We start from the raw sequence: 19,513 nt of genomic DNA on the forward strand, positions 1-19,513 counted from the left end.
CAGAATCTAATCCAAGAGTCAGCTTTACTATTTAGCCTAATTCACATATAACTCCCCACACAGCTCAAACCAGCTAACCCCTGATGGAATGAACCTCCTGTTACTGCCATTTAGTTAAGATAAACAAATTTTCATTATTGAAGAGTTCCGCTGTAATAATAAATATCTCATTGCTGAATACATTGATTTAATAAGTCTGTTGTGTGTAATCTTAATGGGCAGAGCATTAGATGGCTGTGACTAAATGTATTTCCTGACAATGTGAAGCATGGTTCTGTTGGATAGGAACAGCCGATGGCCTCACTGTAGATACTTGCCTCCTTGGGATAGATGGATTCCGTTGTTATACAGTGTGAAGTGTGGTAATGTGAAATTACTCTCCTGCCTACATATTAGGTTAAGGACTGCTTGAAGGAAAACCTCTTTAAGTGTCAGAATTTGCAAAATGAACAGCTGCAAGTGACTCGTTCATCTTTATAACAGTCTGGTTGGTTTTTATTTCAGGAAATAGTGTATTGTATTGAATTACCTGCACAATCTATTAAATGTGCAAGGGCTGTGAGGCTGCAGTGTGTGCAGCATCTCTCGGGCTATAACATTTTCAAAGTAGCTCGCAAAATAGGAAAGAAATGCACTCTCTTGTGTGCTAGTTAAGCTGTTTTGCAATATATCGTTGTGGAGTCATGGAGCACAGAAAGAGACCATTCCTCCCAGTCCCACTCCACTATTCCAAAGCCTGCAAATGTGTCATCTCTTTTAAATGTACTACTGAATCTGCTTCCACCGTTCTTGCTTGCAGTGCATTCCAGACCTTCATAACTGGATAATAATCTCTTCTGGTTCTCATAAATCTGTGTTCCCTGATCACTGTCCTAATGGAAACATTATTGATTTTATTGAACCCTTCATGACATTGAACATCTCTTTCTGTTCCAAGAACAATCCCAATGTCTCCAATCTCTCCCCATAACTGAAGTCCCTCACTTCCAGGTATCATTCTGGCAAATCTCCTCACAGGAAGGCCTTGTTGTCCTTCGAGCGCAACGGCATTAGATCACTATTGAGGATTCATCTGTCGATGTAATCTGAAGAATACATTAGCGCATTGGCAGATATAAATTGAAAAGTGATTTTGTTTGTCATTTTTCTGGTAATAATAATATCTATTGTCACAAATAGGCTTACATTAACACTGCAATGAAGCTACTGTGAAAATCCCCTTGTCGCCACACTCCGGCGCCTGTTCGGACACACTGAAGAATTCAGAATGTCCAAATTACCTAATAGCACCTCTTTCAGGACTTGTGGGAGGAAACCGGAGCATCCGGAGGAAACCCACGCAGACACAGGAAGAATGTGCAGACTCCGCACAGATGATGACCTAAGCGGGAATCAAACCTGGGACACTGGTGCTGTGAAGCAACAGTGCTAACCACCTTGGTACTGTGCCGCCACCTTAGGGGTGATGTTAATCTGGTTGAAGGGACTAATGGGCGTGATTCTCCCAAAAAGGAAAAAAGTCCGCTAGCAAGCGCGTTTAGCCGCTTGTTTAATGGCGCTCGCAGTGCTGAGAAACACATGGCTGATCGACGTGATTCGCGTTGAATAAGGGCCTGAATGGGAAATGAGTGGCCGAGTCCACGCAGCCCTATTATGTACAGTGGGGCGCTCTGCTTACTGAAACTCCCTATTAGAGTGAGAGATCAGGACACCAATTGAGACCACGAACCAAAACAATCCCCGACCTCGCCCGCCCCCCCAATGCAATATGGGAGGGAACATGGGCCAAATTGCGCACACGCAAAGAATGCCAGCTTGGCACCTTCGTAATGCCAACTTGACCATGCTCATGCCAGCTAAGAGTACCCTCTGGGTACCTTGGCAATACCAGGTTGGTACACAGGTGCCACTGCCAGAGTGCCAGGCTGGCACTGCCAGTGTATCCAAGTGGCACCACCCTGCCCAAAGGGCATGCAGTCAGAGGCCTCTGATCCCCTGGGAGACCCCCATGAGCGCTGTTTCATTTAATCCCCAACCTGGCGCTCGCCTGAGGTCTCTGAGGTGAAAGGGTTGAACCCCAACTCCTCAGGTAACTTGGGAATCTGCATATTCGAGTATGGCTTACTGCCTCGCTCTAATATGCAGATTTGCCAAAAAGTGATCCTTTTGCAGATTTGCCAAAACGCGGGCTGGATACACATCGCAATGTCTCGCGAGATCTTGCGAGGTGTGGCGAGCCGGCTCGATCCTGGGAGTGGGGTCTCTCAGTTTACATCAGCCACGCTGCACCACAGCAAGCTGCTTTTCAGACACAGCGTAGTCATTGGATTGTGCCCAATATGTTTATATTTATGAATGCTATCTTCAGAGGGCAGGGAAGTTGGATTAATTGGATGACTCTGCCAAGGAGCTGGCAGGGGCACAATGGGGTAAATAGCCTCCTGTTGTGTAACATTCCATGAAATGCTATCAAAATGTTGTGTGCAACAATGGTGGGTGTGTACACATTTTGATTTGGGTGACTGTTTTGGGGGCCATTAGTGAGATAATCATTTTTTTTAAATTTAGAGTATCCAATTTGTTTTTTTTCCCCAATTAAGGGGCAATTTAGTGTGGCTAATCTGCCTATCCTGCACATTTTTGGGTTGTGGGGGTGAGACCCACACAGACATGGGGAGAATGTGCAAACTCCACATGGACAGTGATCCGGGGCTGGGATTGAACCTGGGTCCTCGGAGTCATTAGGCATCAGTGCTAACCACTGCACCACCGTGCTGCCCTAGTGTGATAATCATGACACTTCAAATGAATGCATTATTGGTCTCTTAATAGTCAATTAAATTAAATTTAAGGAAGACGTTCGGATGCATGTGAATAGGATGCAAAGTGACGGATAGAGGTGGTAACTGTTTTAGCTCGATGGTAACCTCTGGTCTGTCTAGCCTACCTATCAGCAACATTTTCTTGCTGCATTTTGATGATTATAGTTGACCAAAAGCTGTCATTGCTTCTGACGCCTTGGGTGTGCATAATGGGGCATAAAGCTCTAATTTCATCAGGCTGGAGTCTGGAGTACCTCCTAAATCATGTTGACTCAGGCAACATTGAGTCATGTCTGGCAGCTGTCTTTGACGGGTGCTAGATTTCTTATTTATGTAAAACTGGCATTAGCCCTTTCATTAAGGATTTTATTCTGAAATTGATTAAAAGCTAGGCAGAACTATAGAAACTGACTAATTTCCAGGCAATTACCCTGAAGTTAAATCAACCTTTTTGAGAGGGTACGAACAAAAATGCCAAAGGGACGTTCAATATTTCCCCCCAAAACACATACACATGCACAGTTGCTTTATAGATGGTGATTGGATCAGCGGGTCTCCCTATAACCCCACTGGTCATTCTCCTGGAAAGCATTTTTCTTCTCAAGCAAGTCATTTACCTCATTGCTTGTGGGATGTTGCTCTGTGCACATTGGCTATGACACCCTCCGATGTTGCAGCAGTTGAAAAGTATTTCATTAGCTGCAAAGTCAGGTTTGGCTGATGACGGAGCAGGGGGCTGGATTCTGTGATCCTGAGGCTAAGTGTTGACGCCATCGGAAACGCCGTCGCGTTTTTCGACGGCGTCAACACGCCTCAGGATCAGCAATTCTGGCCCCGACAGGGGGCCAGTACAGCACTGGAGCAGTTCACGCTGCTCCAGCTGCTGATCCCGGCGTCAAATGGACGGCATGGGATCCGCGCATGCTCAGTGGCAGCGGCGCCAACGCGCCGGCCCGAGGCAACATGGCGCAGGATGACAGGGGCCGCTGCGGAAGAAACAAGGCCCCCCGCCAGAGAGGCCGGCCCACAGATCGGTGGGCCCCGATCGCAGGCCAGGCCACATCGGAAGACCCCCCCCTGGGGTTGGACCATCCCCTCCCCTCCCCACAGGCCGCTCCCCGACCCTTCCACGCCAAGCTCCCACCGGCTGAGAGCAGGTGTGGATGGTGGCAGCGGGGCTCGGCGTTTATACAACGGCTGCTCGGCCCACCCCGGGCCGAAAATCGGCGAGCCCGCTGAGTAGAGCGGCCCCCTTACGGCGCCGCACCAACCGCTCCTGCGCCAATGGCGTCGATTCTCCGCTCTGCGGAAAATCGCGTGCCGGCGGTGTGGTGCGATTCGTGCCAGTCGCGGGGATTCTCTGGCCTGGCCCCGGGCTGAGAAAATCCCGCCCTTCATTCACGAACTGAAGTCATGCAAAATAACCTCACTTGTGCACAGTGAGTGTTTTTGACGGTGTTTTGAGTTGCACAGTGTGGTGCCATACCGGAGCACCAGGACGCTGGGAATGAAGTATGATTTACAGCGGCCAGCCTGTTTGAATAGAAATGTCATCCTTTGGGAGGTTATGCCCAAAATGAGAATGACTGTCAGCTAAAAACAAATAAGAGAGGGGACTTAGAATTAGAATTAGAACAGTACAGCACAGAACAGGCCCTTCGGCCCTCGATGTTGTGCCGAGCAATGATCACCCTACTCAAGCCCACGTATCCACCCTATACCAGTAACCCAACAACCCCCATTAACCTTATTTTTTAGGACACTAAGGGCAATTTAGCCTGGCCAATCCACCTAACCCCGCACATCTTTGGACTGTGGGAGGAAACCGGAGCACCCGGAGGAAACCCACGCACACACGGGGAGGACGTGCAGACTCCGCACAGACAGTGACCCAGCCGGGAATCGAACCTGGGACCATGGAGCTGTGAAGCATTGATGCTAACCACCATGCTACCGTGCTGCCCCACTTGATCTCTTTGTTTTACCACTTGCTTTCTCGCCCTCCATGATTTAGTCGAGCCTTTCAGAGTTGAAATGGTTAAACATTTTTGGCATGGAGCAAACTCGAGAGTGATGCAGAATTGTGGTGAATGTCGTTTTTCAACCACATTTTCAGGCCAGTTTCAGCATCCATTTTTAAAAAAAAGTTGGCATCAAGTGAAAAGATTTATTTTTGCACCTTACTGATAACCAGTTTGATGCTGGAAATAACATTTTCACACTGACTGCACTGAAGCGAATCATGAGGGAGAGAAGCCAGCTGGAAAAATAACTAAGAGGAAGATCAGTGTGATGGAAAATATAATGCATTTGTCTCATCCTACTTTTCACTCCTTTTTGTTTTTAGAAGGTCGTCAACCCCATTTTTGAAACTAAATGGTTCGAAGCTTTGAAACTACAGGGATGTAGCATCTTAAACAGTGAACAAACTGCTTTAGTTTAACAATATCAAATCCCCAGATAACAGTCAAATCAAGGCTGCAATTCCAAAAATTTTTCTCTCTCTTTCAATTTTTTTTAATAGCCTTTATATCGCCAGACTTCTTTTCATTTGTGTGTTCCAGTTGCCAATTTTCCCAGAGTCTGTTTTCACTTATTCATAGAACTAGATAAATCTCCAGCATTCTCTAGAAATAACTTTGGGATCCCGTGCTAGTTTTTTTTAGCTGCTGGTGTTATTAGCCATGTCTCATGATCTATATATTCAGCTTGTTTTTTTTAACTACCTATCCAGCTTATTAAATGGTAAAAGTAAAAGCAAACTGTTGCAGTAACAATGAATAATAGTGGTTGTGTAATGACTATGATTATTCGATTAGCAACCCAGGGGTTCAGCACTTCAGTCGCAGCAACATGCAAAACTGCGTTTGCCAATTTGGATGAGAGGCAAAGAAGTTAAAGGATTGCATGGAGCATCTCAAAGTGCTCAAAACGTGTAGTTACTGTTGTCATGTAAGAAAACACAGCAGCCGATTTGCAAGGCCCCACAAACAGCAATATGATAATGGGCAAGATCTTCCGGTCCCGCCGACAGCCATGGGTTTTCCGGGGATGGTGCGGATTCTAAGAGAAATCCCACTGACAGAGAAGAGACCAGAAGATCCCGCCTCCTGCCACTGGGAAACACGGTGCGGTGAGGCCAGGAAATCCCGAATATGTTTTGGTGATTTGGTCAAGGGGTAAATATTGGCTAGGACATGGGATGGGTAGGTCAGGGGACGGAATCACCACTGATTCTCTTTGAAATTATGCCATTAGAACCGTTCCATCCATCTAGTAGGGCTATGGGGCCTTAGTTGAACATTTCATCCAAAAAAACAGCATCTCTGAGTATGTAGCACTCCCTCCGTATGGAGGTCTCGGCGTTGATAGTGTGCTCAAGTCTCTGGAGTGGATCTTGAATCCATTGCCCGCTGACACGGAGGTCCAATGAGCTACAGACCACATCCATGATCCTAAAAACTGGCAGATTATTGTTTTATAACTCATAAAGTTCATAAATACCCTTCCAGTGAAGAGAGCCTACCATTCGTCTTTGTTTTGATCCATGTGTAACTCGTACAATTTTTAAATTATTTGTTCTTTGATCTGGGAGTCATTGGCAAGCCAGTATTTATTGCCCTTAAGTTGGTTATTGTGGTGAGAAACTATCTTGAACCACTGCAGCTTATGTGATAAAGGTGCTCCCACAGGTAGGGAGTTGCCTTGTTGAATACACAAAATTGACTTGGAGGGAAATGCCTCCTTCTCTATTAAGCTTGGCTTATACCATAATTGCTGGAAAATGATTTGCTTCCTTTTCCTTTCCACTTCCACCACTACCAATCCAATCCTCTACCAATCTCTGAATTGGACTGCTAAGCCTTAAATGCTTGTGTCAAGAGAGTGATGGCCATCTAAGGTCTCCCAGGAATGGCCAATAGCTATTCCCAATTGCATATCTCTCGACAACACTATTATAATAAAGTTGTGTGTTGTAGAAAATAGTTGCAACCTGTTACAATAGATCTTTTTCCCAACTGGTCCATGATAGTATTTATGCTCTATACAAGCCTCCTCACACCTTATTTAATCTAACTATATCAGCATGACCTTTTATTCCCGTCGCACTGATGTACGTACCTAGCTTCCCCTAAATGCTATTCACCTTCACTAATCCACATGAGAGCAAGTGCTTCATTCTAACGAGTCTTCTCCCAAATTCACTATTGAAATGTATTCATGACCCAATCCATGGTTATTGGATTTTACTTGTGACCATTCATGTCCCTTAGCTGATGCCTAACCCTTGAAAGAGGAAGCATCATCTCTATGTCCTGCTTGCCGAATACTTGGTGCATCATAAACAAATCCCAAGTGTTTTTTGTCACAGATCTGATCCTTGGTTCACACAAAATCAAAGAAAAATACAGTGCAGAAAAGTCCCTTTGGCCTATCGAATCTGCACTACCACATGAAAGGCACCTGATCTGCCAATCCTAATCTGTTTTGCCAGTACCTGGCCCTTAGCATCAAATGTTAAGACATGTCAAGTACTCACCCAGATATTTTTTAAAGGATGTGAGGCAACCCGCCTCTACAACCATCACATCCTTTAAATCACACTGTGATATCTCCAAGCTTCCTGCTTTATGAAGTCCCTGATTCTAACCAGCCATTGTTTGAACGTCTTTTAATTCCATGCTTCAGGGAGATGTAATTAATTTTGAATAGTATCTCCTTTGCTTTCAGCGAAAGCTGCAAGTGAGCACTCCAGTCTTTTGAAGTTCAATCTGTGTTAACATTGTCCAGTGGATATTTCATCATAAAATTCAAATGCAATATCTTCTGATGCGTATCATTTGCAGGGAAGGTTACAGCAGATGATGACAGGCCAATAATCCTCAAAAACATGAAAGACCATCAACTAAATGTTGCTTGCTGTTTCCAGATGCCCGATAATTAGGGGGTCAGTGAGGAGGAATTAACAATTTATTTTGAGCAACTGTTGATCAATGTTTCGATTGATTGAAGCCAATCAATTTCCCACATTTGTTGATCTAATACCACAGTTTGCTGTGACCCCTTACAGCTGCTGGAATTGAAAGGATTACAAACCATGGAAATTCCCTGCAGTGACGCGCATTGTCTGGAAGGCGTTTGAGATTACCCTGAAACTGCAATCACATTGATGGCACAATGCAAATATAAGATTTGTAGTCGAGCCATCAGGAGCAGATGGAACCTCATGGCCCATTCTCTCTGTTTCCCTGTTTACGTCTGGTGGACAATGATTTGCAGTATACCACCAGAAGGTGGGTCTGAGAATGTAAATGAACCCTTAATCCATCCTTATCTGTGCATTGTGTTCCCCATAAGATTTGGCAATTCATTGATATTTTGGCCGATCTCCAATTTTTGACTTTCCGCAATCTTGAGCTCATCTAAATCTCTGCTCAGTAAACTCCCATTCGCCCATCACCCCTCTGATTGCTGGCAGGTCTGGTGTAACAATGCCTCTTTTTATTTGCATTTTCATCCTTGTTTTCAAATCCCTCTATGTCTCTCTAACTTTGTAACCTCCTCCAACCTTGCATATCTCAATGTTCTTCCAACTCTAACATCCCCCTTTTTAATCATCCCACCAATGGTGACTATGTACTTTCAGCCATCTCTACCTTAAAACCTAGAATTTCCTCTTTTTATTTTCCTCCGGCTCAGAGTTAATTGTCTGATTTATGAGCCCATGCGGAGACTTGGGAATATTTGTCTATTTCAAAGGTCAGCTGGTTAATACAAAGTGGTTTGCTTCTATTATGTAAAATGTTACCTGAAGGAATTCTGGGCGGGATTCTCTCTGCCCGGGGCTGGGCCGGAGAATCGGCGCGACCGGCGTGAATCGCGCCACGCTGCCCCGATGCCGGGACGTGATTCCCTGCAGTGCGGAGAATCGCGGGGCGATCCGCGGGGCTCCGGTGGGGGGGATGGGCCGAGCGGCTGTCACACAAATCTTGAGTCCCGTCCAGTGCCGTTCTAACCTGCTCTTAGCCGACGGGACCTTGGCATGGAAGCGTCCGGGGGCGGCCTATGAGGGGGGGGGGGGGCTCCGTTGTGGCCTGACCCGCAATCGGGGCCCATCGATCGGCGGGCCGGCCTCTCGGGCTGGTGGCCTCCTTTCCTCCATGCTGGCTCCTGTAGCCCTTCATGATGTTGCGTCGGGGCCGGCGCGAAGAAGGAAGCCACTGTGCACGTGCGTACCCCGTGGCGCCAAGTTTTTTTTACACTTGCTGGGGAACATTGTGGCTGATCTTGCACAAATGAACCAGGAGCTTGGAGCATGCTATAATCAACAAACTATTCTTGGAGTGTCCAGGTTTCATTTTTTTTTAAATGTTCAGTCTTCCTTTCAAATCTCTAGGGCTTAGTTCCTCTTGTGACCCTCTGAGGTCTCTGCATGCTTAATTCTGGCCTCTTGTACATCCTTGATTCACATTACCCCACAATGCAAATTGGAGAGAGGCGGTGGCGTAGTGGTATTGTTACTGGACTAGTAATACAGAAACCCAGGGTAACGTTCAGGGGGCCCAGGTTTGAATCCCATCACAGTAGATTATGCAATTTGAATTCAGTAACAACCTGGATATTAAAAGACTAATTATGACAGTTGTTGATAACAAAACCATTGTGGTAAAAAGACATCTGGGACTCGAACCTGGAGCTTCTGGCTCAGAGGCAGGGACACTACCCATTGCGCTGCAAAACATCCTTCGTACCTAATGTTTTTTAAAGTATGTATATTAAAGTTTTTCATATGAACAAACAATCAACAGAAATACAAGAATACAAATATTACAAACAAAGAAAAAGGAACTTACGTTAAACACTTGTACCTAAAACTCCTAACGGTTGATGGTGTCTAGATCTCCAAAAAAGCCGATAAACTGTTGCCATCTCCGGTGGATCCGCTCCACTTGAACATCTGGTAGTGAAATGCAAGAAGGACATTGTGGTGAATCACTAATAATCCACACTGTATTGTACAACATGTGTTGAGCCTGTACCTTGTACTAGATCATGTGTAGTTGCTCGGCTTTACCCATAGGGGGAGATGAGGACCTTGTACTGGGCTCCACCCTTGGCTCCGCCCATAGCTCCTCCCCCTAACCGGATGTTTTAAGATTGCTGTTGTGAGCCTGCCTGCCAGTTCATCTCGTCACAGGCAGGCTCTGTTGTAAGACGATTAAAACCACTGTTCGCTTCTAACCACGTGTCGCGTGAATTGATGGTCTCATCAATGTAATCGTCTTAAGAAACAGTAAGGAATGACCATGGAATCAGCCCTCAAACCTGATCAACTGGAACTCGACCCACAGGATGCAGAGGCGAAAGAAATCTTTTCACACTGGCTCCTATGTTTTAAGGCCTACCTGGCTGAAGCAAGCACTACTGAAACTACGGAGGAGCAGAAACTCAGCCTACTGATCGCAAGGGTGAGCCATCGTATATCTACTCAACTTAATTGTACCGGCTCATATACAGAGGCCCTGGCCCTACTCGACAGAATGTACGTGAGGCCCGTCAATGAGGTCTACGTGATATCGACTTCCGGTCGGCAAGCGGAGCGGTCGCACGGAGAGGGGCTCCCGTAGCGGCAAAGAGCAGGGAAGGGAAGGGAAGGAAAGGGACGCACCCCCCCCCAAAACCTGTCAGCGGAGGATCCTCGGCGGCGGCAGCGGCAGGTGCGGTTCGGCGGCAGCAGGAGCGGTGCGGCGGCAGGTCCACACACCACACCCCCCCCCCAACGCAGGCCAGGAGCGGAGCGGTGCGGCAGGTCCACACACACCCCCCTCCCCCGCCCCCCCCCCTACGCAGGCCAGGAGCGGAGCGGTGTGGCAGCGGCAGGTCCACACACACACACACACACACACCCCCCTCCCCCCCCCAACGCAGGCCAGGAGCAGAGCGGTGCGGCAGCGACCAGCAACCTAATGAGGGGGGGGGGGGGGGGACTTTTATTTTAAAATACCCAAAAGAAAACTGTTAAAGAGAGAGGGGGGAGGGGTATATATATTACTTTCTCTCTTTTTACACCCACCCATCAAAAGTAAGCCCACCTGAGAGGAGTTGCATAAAAGCGGGGGGGGGGAGAAAATAATTAATAAGTAAATAAATAAAATAAAGTGGTAAAGGAAAGAAGGGAGCAGATGAAAAAAAAAGGAAGAGACAAAAAAAGGTATTTTATAAAATAAATAAATAAATAAATAATAATAAATTAAAAAAATAAAAATAGGGTGCGGAAAAGGGGGGGAAAGAAAAACAAGGGGAGAAGAAAAGATGAAAGGGAAGGGGGAGACAAAAACGCCAGAAGGGAGCCAAGGGAGAGGGAGCACCAGAAGCAGACGGGACAAAGGGCAAACCAGCTCAGGCGAGCGGATTAGCACACGAAGCGGCGGGACGGATGTATCGCCGCATCAAAAAGAGCCGGACAGACAGGTACCCTCTCCCCCGGGGCTAGAGGGGAGCTGGAATTGGAAGGAAGCCTTTGCTGAGGTGGTGAGGGAGCAGCTGCAGGCAATCAAGGCAGAGGGGAAAGCAGACAAAGAGGCCGCAGTATAGGCAGCAGTGACCAGGGCCATGTCAGGGGTGCAGCAGGCTCTGACCAATTAGAGGAGAAAGTGGATGCCCAAGGGAAGAAACTGGAATCCCAAGGGGAGAAACTGGAAGCCCATGAGGCAACCATTAAAGAGCTGGAGAAAGCAGCGACCGACATGAGCTACCGGGTCATGGACCTGGAGAGGGAAGTGGCGAGACTGGGCGCAACACAGGGGAGCCTGAAGGGCAGGGTAGATGACCAGGAAAACAGCTTGAGAAGGCAAAATGTTAGGATAGTGGGCCTGCCAGAGGGGACCGGTGGTAGAAACCCCACAGCATACGTATCTGCGATGCTGGGCAACTTAGTGGGGAGGGAAACTTTCCCCACCCCACCGGAAATGGACAGAGCTCATCGGTCGCTGCGCCCGAAGCCCAAGGCAGGGGAACAACCGAGAGCAGTCATAGCCAAACTGCATCGGTACCGGGATAGGGAGGCAATCCTGCGCTGGGCTAAGGAAAATAGAGCCTGCAAATGGGAAGGGCACGCCATCCGAATACATGAGGATCTTGGAGCAGACATAACTAAGAGACGGGCTGAGTTCAACGGAGCGAAAGCAGCTCTCTACAGGAGCAGAGTGCTGTACCCAGCGAAACTCTGGGTCACATACCAAAACAAGGAATATTTCTTTACAGCCCCTGCTGAGGCAAATAGGTTCGTCGAGGAGCACGGGCTGGAAAAACACCAGGGGAGGTAGGGACGAGGGACCCCTGGCAAGGAGCAACGACACGCCGACGGGGGGGTGGGGAGGGGCGAGGCAAAGCCAGCCCACCCCCGGCAGGAACACCCAGAACAAAAACAACCCACTGCCCAAGGGACCGCTCCAGGTGGGAGGCCAGGCCCCAGCACGAGGGAACGAGAGTAGTGGAAAAGGGAGAGCAGGCGAGAGGGGTGCAGGGTAGGATGGGGGAAGAGCGGGCAGAAAACCGTAGAGGCCAGGTAGAGGAGAAGCGAGACAACAACCTCCGAGAGGGGAGCCACCGTACTAGCAGGAAAGCTAGCGATGGGGGCACGCAACAAAGCAGGGCCGCAGTGCACCCCCAACAGGGGGGAAGGCGCCAGGCAGGGGAGTGGGGGGATCACCCATTAAAGTCGGGAGAGCAAACGGGGACAGGAATAGGGGATAGAGGGATAGAGGGGCAAAGGAGGGGTATACAGGGGAGGGGGGGAAAGGGAGAGAGCGGTGGGGGGGGGGGGGGGGCACTCAGGGTGCGAGAGACCAGGGAGGGGAAATGCAGGGACAAAGGGACAAAAGAGGCCAGAAAAGGAACAGGGCTACAAAGTGCCACAACCAAGGGCTCGAAACAAGGAACCGCTGCAAGCACCCACCCAGTACGGTCTGTGGGCGAAGGGGGCCCCCGGAGTGCAGGGGACTACCCGCGTGGCGGACACACAGTGGACGGCCATGGCGGGTGCCCCCAGGACAAGGGGAAACCCCGGAGCGCAGAGACCCGACCGCATGGGGAGAGCAGTGATAGCGGCCATCCTGGACGGCCCCCTAACAAAGGGAAACCCCGGAGGGCAGGGGCACATCCACCAGATAAGTATGGTTAATCCCACAGGAACGAGGGGGCAGACGTCCCGCCACCAGGATAATCACCTGGAACATAAGGGGACTTAACGGCCCAGTGAAGAGATCTAGAGTCCTCACCCACCTCAGAAACATGAGGGCCGACATAGTCTTCCTCCAAGAGATGCACCTGAGGGAGCAGGACCAACAGCGGGTAAGAAAGGGCTGGGTGGGACAAACCTACCATTCCTGTTATGGGACAAGGGCCAGGGGGGTGGCGATCCTGATCGGCAAGGGGACAATGTTTAGGGCGACAAAGACGGTTACAGACGCAGGGGGGGCGGTATGTCATGGTCAGCGGGGCCCTGGATGGGGCACCGGTAATCCTAGTCAACGTGTATGCGCCCAACTGGGACGACAAAAGTTTCATCAAAAAGACCATGGCAGAAATCCCGGACATAGCGACGCATCGACTAATCATGGGGGGGACTTCAACTGTGTACAGGATGCAAAGACGGACAGATCAAACCCCAAAACGGGGAAAACCTCAAGCATGGCAAGGGAACTCAGTCACTTTATGGAGCAGATGGGAGCAGTGGACCCCTGGAGGTTCGCCCACCCGGGGGAGAAAGAATTCTCCTTCTTCTCCCCAGTACACAACGTGTTCACCAGAATTGACTTCTTTGTGGTGGGGAAAACGGTGCTTCCAGGGATAGACAAGGTGGAATACTCCACAATTGTGATATCAGACCATGCTCCACACTACATGGACGTGCGGCTAGAGACGGGAAGGGCCCAGCGCCCCACATGGAGGTTGGACGGTGCCTTACTAGCTGACAAGGCCTTCAGCGAAAGGATAGCGCGGGCCATAGCAGAGTACACGGAGAACAACCAAAACGGGGAGGTCTCATCCTCCACGTTCTGGGAAGCGCTTAAGGCCGTACTAAGAGGGGAAATCATTGCCTTCAAAGCGCAAAGAGATAGGGAGGAAAGGGTGGCTAGGCAGAAGCTGGTCGACTCCATACTGGAGGTAGACCGTAAATACTCGGAGGCCTTGACCGTAGAGCTCCTGGCGGAGAGAAAAGAACTACAAAGGAACTTTGACCTGCTCTCCACCAGGAAAGCAGTGCACCAACTCCGCCAGACGCGCGGGACCCTGTACGAACACGGAGACAAAGCCAGCCGGCTGTTGGCACACCAGCTAAGAAAGCAGGCAGCCAGCAGAGAAATTGCGCAAATCAGGGGTACCAGAGGCATGTTGGAAACAAAACCAGAGAGGATTAACAAAACCTTCAAGGCCTTCTACCAAGAGCTGTACACCTCAGAGCCCCCAACGGGGAAGGCTGGGATGAACCGGTTCCTTGATGGACTGGACATTCCAGTCGTGGGGGAGGGCAGAAAACGGGACCTGGAAGCACCACTAGCACTGGGAGAGATCATGGACAGCATTAGCTCCATGCAGACGGGGAAGGCGCCGGGACCGGACAGATTCCCGGCGGACTTCTACAAAAAATTCGCGACAGCGCTGGCCCTGCACCTGCGGGAGATGTTCACAGACTCGCTAGCTAGGGGCACGTTGCCACCCACGTTAGCACAGGCCTCAATCTCGCTAAGAAAGACAAAGACCCAGTGGAATGTGGGTCATACAGACCCATATCTCTGCTGAACGCAGACGCCAAAATACTGGCCAAAAGGCTAGAAGACTGTGTACCTGAGGTGGTCACAAAGGACCAGATGGGCTTCGTCAAAGGTAGACAGCTTACCTCGAACATCAGGCGCTTGCTGAACGTGATAATGACCCCCTCCGGGGAGAGAACACAAGAGGTGATCGTCTCCCTGGACGCAGAAAAGGCCTTCGACAGAGTCGAATGGAAATACCTCATAGAGGTACTGGAGTGGTTCGGGCTTGGAACAGGGTTCACCGCTTGGGTAAAGCTCCTATACAACGCTCCCATGGCGAGTGTACGGACCAACAATACCAACTCCCAATACTTCCAGCTGCACAGGGGCACCAGACAAGGATGCCCACTGTCCCCGCTGCTGTTCGCACTAGCAATTGAACCGCTAGCAATCGCGCTCAGGGCAGCAACAAATTGGAGGGGGATCTGAAGGGGAGGCAAAGAGCACAAAGTCTCACTCTATGCAGATGATCTGCTCCTCTACATCTCGGACCCACAAAGCAGCATGGACGGAATCATCGCGCTCCTGAAAGAGTTTGGAGCCTTCTCAGGCAACAAACTCAACATGAGCAAAAGTGGGGGGGGGGGGGGGGGGGGGGGGGGGGGGGCAGCACTAAAGGGGCTGCCGTTCAAACAAGCCCGACACAAATTCCGCTACCTGGGGATCCAAATAGCCCATGACTGGAAAGGGATCCACAAATGGAACCTCACCAGCCTGACGGAGGAAGTAAAAAAGGACCTGCAAAGATGGAACACACTCCCACTCTCCCTCGCGGGGAGAGTCCAGACGATCAAAATGAACGTACTGCCCAGGTTCCTCTTCCTGTTTAGATCCATTCCGATCTACATCCCCAAGGCCTTTTTCAAAGTGCTTGACAAACTCATCATGGCGTTCGTATGGGGGGGCAAAAATGCTAGGATCCCAAAGAAGGTCCTACAAAAAACAAAATCCAGTGGGGGGCTAGCCCTCCCGAATCTACAATTCTACCACTGGGCGGCAACAGCCGAGCGAGTAAGGGGATGGATCCAGAAGCCAGAAGCCGAGTGGGTGCGTGTGGAGGAGGCCTCCTGCATGGGGACCTCCCTCCGGGCCCTCGCCACGGCAGCACTCCCATCCCTACCCAAAAAACACTTCAGCAGCCCAGTGGTGACAGCCACCCTCCAATCCTGGAACCAACTGCGGTAGCAATTTGGCCTGACCAAAATGGCAGACAAGGCTCCCATCTGCAACAACCATAGGTTCACACCAACACTGACTGACGGCACCTTCAAAAGGTGGAGGCAGGACGGGGGGACACTGACAGTCAGGGACCTATATATGGATGACAGGATCGCAACACTGGACGAACTGACAGGGAAATTTCGGCTAGCTGGGGGGAACGAGCTATGGTACCTGCAGCTCAAAAACTTCCTACGAAAGGAGACAAGGACGTACCCACAACCGCCACGACAGACACTACTGGAAGACCTACTGGACGCAAGTATCCTAGAGAAAGGGAACTGTAGCGACATGTATGACCGACTGGTAGAAAGGGACGACACTGTACTGGATGCAACAAGAATGAAATGGGAGGACGACCTGGGGATGGAGATAGGGTGGGGACTCTGGAGCGAAGCACTGCATAGGGTCAACTCCACCTCCACATGCGCAAGGCTCAGCCTGACGCAACTAAAAGTGGTACATAGAGCCCACTTAACAAGAAACCGTATGAGTAGGTTCTTCCCGGAGATGGAGGACAGATGTGAACAGTGTCAAAGAGGCCCGGCCAACCACGCCCACATGTTCTGGTCTTGCCCCAGACTTGTGGAGTACTGGACAGCCTTCTTCGAGGCTATGTCCAAAGTGGTGGGGGTGAGGGTGGAGCCATGCCCGATAGTGGCGGTCTTCGGGGTTTCAGACCAGCCAGATCCATTCTGGCTGGTCTGAGGGCGGACGCCCTTGCCTTTGCCTCCCTGATCGCCCGCCGTAGAATCCTGTTTGGCTGGCGGTCAGCAGCACCGCCCAGAGCTGCAAATTGGCTGTCCGACCTCTCGGAATCTCTCCAAATGGAGAAAATCAAATTCGCCATCCGAGGGTTGGATGACGGCTTCCACAGAACGTGGGAGCCATTCATGCAATTGTTCCGGGACCTGTTTGTGGCCAACGTACAAGAGGAAGAATAGTCGGGTGGCCAAGAATCAGGGGAAAATGGACGGGAATCGGGGGAAGGTAGCCGGGGGGGGGGGGGGGGGGGGGGGGGGGGCTACGGGTTCGTTATGGGGGTTTGATGGCTAGCTAAGGCCCAAAACCAAACTGTAAATAAATGCCTATAAACATGTGCCTTGGCCATATTGCGGAATGTAAAATATGTAAGCCGGCTAAAGGGGGCGGCCACAGCTGTTATTACGAAGATGCTTACCTGTAAATATACATGTTAATTTTTGCGTGTTTTTTTTCTCTCTCTAATAATTTGTTATTTGTTCAATATAAAATATGAAAACTCAATAAAAAAACATTTAAAAAAAATAAAAAAAATGATCTCTACGTGCGCCACGTTTTTACTACTCGCCGCCAGCGCCCCACAGAATCGCTAGAAGAATTCCTAAGAGACTTAAAAACCTTCTCCCGGGACTGTAATTACCAAGCTGTAAATGCTGCAGAACATAGGGAACTCGCCGTCCGCGATGTATTTGTTGCAGGCCTCAGATCCAATTATGCGCGCCAGCGGTTGCTTGCAAGGCTGACCCGCTCTATAGAGATTCAGAACACATACTGTCTCCTGAAGCTCCCAGAACCAAGTGAGGTCGAATACAAAGAGATCTCTGCACATATCATTCAAATGGCATCAAGTTTCACATACAAGATTCCCATTGGTCATCCTATATACCTCCTGACCTGGCATATATCCTGATTGGCTCACTTCGCATTCCTCAACCCTGGGCCTCTTGTTACCCAGCATCCTTTTCACCATCCTCTGCACGAGGCTCCCCTGCCCCCTTCCTGGCCATGCTTTGCTGAATTCCTTTGTTCTTTGTCTGTGAACTCACTACCATCGGACCGGCCCTATCCTCTACATTATTCTAACTAATTATCCTATTTTATATCACATTCCTTTGTTCAATTCCTCACCAGCACTGAACTGCACATGCCCGAGGTCTCCGAGGCAAATAAGTTAGATCCCACACCATGGTTAGATCTCGGGAACTCATATTAGAAGGGGACTGGTTGCCTTGTTCTAATATGCAGATTTACCAGAAAGTGATCCTGTGCACAATGGGTCTGATTCACATTGCAATGTCCCATGAGATTGCATTAGATTTCGCGATGCGTGGCAAGCCGGGTAGATCCTGGAAGTGGCATCTCACAGCATTTACGGTCGCATTGTGCCACGCCATGCTGCTTTTCCCGTTCAACGCGACCGATAGATTCCGTCTTCCACCTCATACAGAAGGTGACTTTCTCATATCAATTCTTGGATCACTATCTCTTTGGAGCAGTATACTGAAGAAATGTGCGAACACTTGATAGTGTTTCAAACTCGGGGGTGGGGGGGTGGTGGGGAGGTTATGTGTGATCCAAACACAGTTGGAAGCCTAGATTTGTTGATGTGTTTGCTTCTCAAGTTGCTTCCCTGCACATTAAACTTAATCTCATTATAAGTAGAATGAAATTGCATTTATGGAACATTTATATTGAATTTCTTAACCATCTGAAAACCTGCCATTCGTTCCATTCTTCACGTGCAACACAATTCCACAGACAGCAATGAGATCAATGCGCGACCAATCTATTCAGCAAGGGGAAGTTGCAGGCCCTCTACCTCCTGTGAATACTGCACAAAATCATTAACATGGGTATGAACAGATGGGGCCTTAGTGAGCAGTCAGCCACTGGAAATTCAGCTCTCCTAAGTGGGGCGGACCATCACAGTTCCATGGGAAACCTGCTATTTGTCATTCGCAAATGCCACCCCGCTTGCCCACAAAATAGTTATTAATTTGCAACTATTCCCGACTGAAGAATGAAACTTTCCCATTTCATGTATGTGCAAATCATTACAGAGCTGAAACATTAATATCCTCTCTCTCTCCTTCTGGAACGGCCACCCCCCCCCCCCCCCCCCCTCCCTCCCCCCTCCATGATCAGGTGGCTGGAACCTTTGGCATTACTTCTGTGTCGTCCCATTACATTCTCATGTTTGTAGATTTATGTGTACCACACAGGAGACAGAGATCTTAATGAGCTAATTTCAAATGGAAGTCCACACACTGATCTGGAAGTTGCTGCTAACAACATTTGAGAATTGACTCCGTGAGTTGAATTTAGATTTTTTTTCGGCACCAGGTCCTAATTTACTGTGACACCCAATCCCCTGGATTCTGCTATTGCAATAAGGTAGGATTTCCTCGAGGCCGATGAAAGGGCTGACACTAATTTCTGACCCTGTACTGTTCTTACAATTGCAGACAGGTCTTTGCACATTCAGTTCAGATTTATTTCCTTCCCACCTACACTTCAGCGATTGTGAGTGTTAATTTTCTGCAGCGTAGTAGTACATGCATGCTGAACTCTAGACATTTAATTATCAGGGTTGTGAACTGGGAATCGTATTTGCAAGGTGGAGGTGTACATCCCCAAATTTACCATCTCAATATCTTAATAATCTATATGGCTACCCAAAAGCAAGGGACTGGATTCTCCGCTTCGCGATGCCAGAAGAGCGAGTTGCAATCGGGCAGAGAAGCGCTTGAAATTGAAAAAATCCATGTGTCCAGCGCCGATTCCTGACGTCATGCTCCGGTCTCCCGTTGGCGGTGATTATTTAAAGGCGAGTCCTGGGCACCATGGCTGTGGAGGGGGGCAGGAGGCTTAACAAAAACTCTGACAAAATTG

At 49.2% G+C, this 19,513-nt stretch overlaps 1 protein-coding gene across 3 annotated transcripts in view; it reads left to right on the top strand.

Annotated features, from left to right (window-relative positions):
• Nucleotides 1–19,513, top strand: part of LOC119965251 (sodium/potassium-transporting ATPase subunit beta-1-interacting protein 1-like) — an 840,540-nt gene that overhangs the window by 41,585 nt on the left and 779,442 nt on the right. The window contains exon 1 of one of the 3 annotated variants that reach the window (XM_038795764.1): nt 18,912–18,931. The exons of the other annotated variants lie outside the window; for them this stretch is intronic. The gene's annotated coding sequence lies outside the window, so the exon portion shown is untranslated. Of the gene's footprint in view, nt 1–18,911; nt 18,932–19,513 lie in introns of those variants that run through there. 3 annotated transcript variants of the gene reach the window in all.

Source organism: Scyliorhinus canicula, chromosome 1 (genome assembly GCF_902713615.1).
Source record: "Scyliorhinus canicula chromosome 1, sScyCan1.1, whole genome shotgun sequence".
Taxonomy (NCBI): Eukaryota; Metazoa; Chordata; class Chondrichthyes; order Carcharhiniformes; family Scyliorhinidae; genus Scyliorhinus; species Scyliorhinus canicula.